Source organism: Pinus tabuliformis, chromosome 2_2, assembly GCF_031772625.1.
Source record: "Pinus tabuliformis cultivar Carrire ecotype Pingquan chromosome 2_2, CPIR1, whole genome shotgun sequence".
Classification (NCBI taxonomy): domain Eukaryota; kingdom Viridiplantae; phylum Streptophyta; class Pinopsida; order Pinales; family Pinaceae; genus Pinus; species Pinus tabuliformis.
In genome coordinates, this window is record NC_142300.1 from 1,119,813,862 (window position 1) to 1,119,816,837 (window position 2,976).

Below are 2,976 nucleotides of genomic sequence, written 5' to 3' on the forward strand. Positions count from 1 at the left end.
AAGCAAAAAAGTTATGATTACTTTGGAGGTAGTTCTTAACTCTCCATCCTCACAACTACTAAACATATTCCCATATAGATTAAGTCTAGGTTTTAATAAATTAAAAATGAGAAATTTATATAATATAAATAATATTATAAAGAACTTGGATAGATACATCTTAAGTGAAGAGCGAAAGCAAAGTGACTAACAATGATAAAGGAAAGATAGTGCATGATTCTTGTAAGTTTTTTATTATGGTATTTTCTTTGACATGATTGATCCAAAACATAGGTTTAATATTTTACAACCAATTAATGTTTTTTTGGATGCTTTCTTAAATACAATACAAAGAGATCATATTTAGGAGAGAGAGTTAGTTGGAGGGGGAAAAAGTGGGGAAGAGAAACATAAAGGTGGGAAAGACAGGGAGAGAGAGGAAGGAAGGGAGAGAGGAGGGGGGAGATGAGGAGAGAGGGAAGGAGAGAGATGGATTTAAAAGGGGAAATAAAGGGAGGGAATAAAAAAGACATTGAGAGATAAAGGTGGAGAGAGAGAGGGAGTGACAAGGGAGAGATGAAGATGAAATGAGGGAGAGAGGAGACTAGGGAAGAGAGAGAAAAGGAGAGGATAAAGATAGAGAAACAAGGGGACGACTGAGACAAGGAGACAAATATGGAGGGGGAGAGAGGAGGAGAGTGGGAAGGAGAGGAAGGGAGAAAGTGACAGAGTTGGAGTGGGGAGAGAGAGTGTGTGATGGCGCAGAGAGACATATGTAGAGAGAGGGGGGGAGACAGAGATGGAGTTGGAAGGGGAAGAAAGACAGAGAGAGAAACGTGGAGAGGGAAAGGGAGTCATAAGGGAGAGATAGAGTGATGGTGAGGGAGAGAGGAGAGCAAGAGGGAAGCAAGAGAGAGAGAGAGGGAGAGGAGGGAGGTAGAGAGAGAGAGATAGATATGGAGGGAGAGTGTGCATGTTTTGGGGGTGATAAGGGGAGACAAGTGAAGAGAGAGAGAGAGAGAGAGAGAGAGAGAGAGGGGGGAGGCGGGGGAGAGGCGGGAAGAAGAGAGAGAGAAAGAGAGGGATAGACGTGGGAGGGAGAGGAGAGAGGGAGGGAGACAGGCATTGAATGTAAGATGGAGAGAGAGGGAAGATGTCGATTTCGATTTCTAATCCTATTTAATCCTTACACTAGATGCATTAATTTAAGTGTATATTTTGATTTCTACTCCTATTTGATCGGTTTCACTAGATGCATTGGTTTCAATATAGATATTGATTTGTAATCATATTTAATTCTTTGCACTAAATGCATGAGCATAGGGAGAAAAACTCTGGAATGAACTCAAGGAGGAATATGGCATATTCCCCCATTGGCCGAAAGAGAATTGATTCCCAGCTCCAAGTCTGCTAACCTCTTCTGACTGAAAGAGGATTCTAGAAAGGACTGAAGTGTTCCTCTCCAGCTCTCTACTTATACCAGGTCTATTATGTAAATCAATAGCTTCAACCGAAGGATCAATCTCAATTAAGTATGCTGCGACTGATTGGAAAACACTGGCATAATTGCTCCTACGCCTTCTTGAAGAAGGCTCAGGACTGTAGGTGAAAGCCCACGAAGCCTCATAGACCAACGAACTAGTCGATCAGCCACTTTTAATTATTTTTAAGAGAATTAATTAAAGACTCATAAAATTTATAAAGCTGGGCCAACTAGGAGCAGAAATTACTCTCTAACAAATTCCCTAAAAGATACAATCAATCAAGCTACTTCCAAGTATTTCCGCTCCGGGTGATGAGGACTGGACACCAAAATACAAGAAAGTGAAAATCAAGGACGTTTTGAAAATGGTTTGGGATAATTATGGCCCAAGCCTACTAGCGAAGGTAACATAAACAATTACGCTGACCTCCAGACAAAATCCTTTGCCGGTGCAAGCACCCAAGCTATGCAAGGGTACCCTCCAGAAGTACTAATGAATGTGATGCAACTTTTGCTTCAGGTGCCATAGGATTCCCCTCCGTAGCCACCTATGTGATCCATAGGAATACCAACTAAGGGCACCAATTCGTATCAAAATCTCGGTCGAACTGTCTCGGGGCAGGATGCAACAAGTCGAAGAGGGGGTATCTCTCTTCCTTGCCTTCACTCTCCGTTGTGCTTAACTCCCAGTCACAAAGCTTTCCCGTCTTTCTAACGACACTGAATTTCACTCATTATTCAACATATATGTTTGATAGTTTGAGTGGCCTTGGAGAGTTAACCAAGGAAAATTTTAGGGGCTAATATTCACAAGCGGGCTAATTTTCCATGGTTTTTCCAAAAAAAAATTCTCTAATTTCCATTTTTTTTCTAAGAATGATTCGCCCAAGTTTTATAGTATAAAATTATTTTACCTTAAAGATCGCCAAAATTATATAGATACTACTTGTAAAATCATTATAAATTTGAATATTTTTACAAATAGATGACCAAATATTTTATAGTTTTCATATTAGGGACTAGTAAGATTCGCCAAGCTTTCTAAACTTTAAGAAAAAATTATGTCAAACACACATGGACAGCAAGAGAGATAGGAAAGATAAATCAGTGAGTACACTTTTTTATTAACATCAGATATACATTTATAGTACAACATATGACTCTTGGGTTTCAGATCCCAAGGTCTCCTCGACTGCTTTTGTCCATTCGACTTCCACACTAACCCATTAGGATTAGGTGTCCAAAATTACCCCCCTTAATTGTGTTAAACTCACATGGACAACAAGACAGATGTGAAAGATAAATCAGTGAGTTCATTTTTTATTAACATAAGATACACATTTATAGTACAATACGTGACTCTTGGGATTCAGATCCCAAGGTCTCTTGGACTGCTTTTGTCCATTCGAATTCCACACTAACCCTTTAGGATTAGGTGTCCAACATTCCCCCCCTTAATCCGAAGGGTTATGTATGAGTCCAAGAAGAGAGCTGTAATACAAAATGTGCAAAAA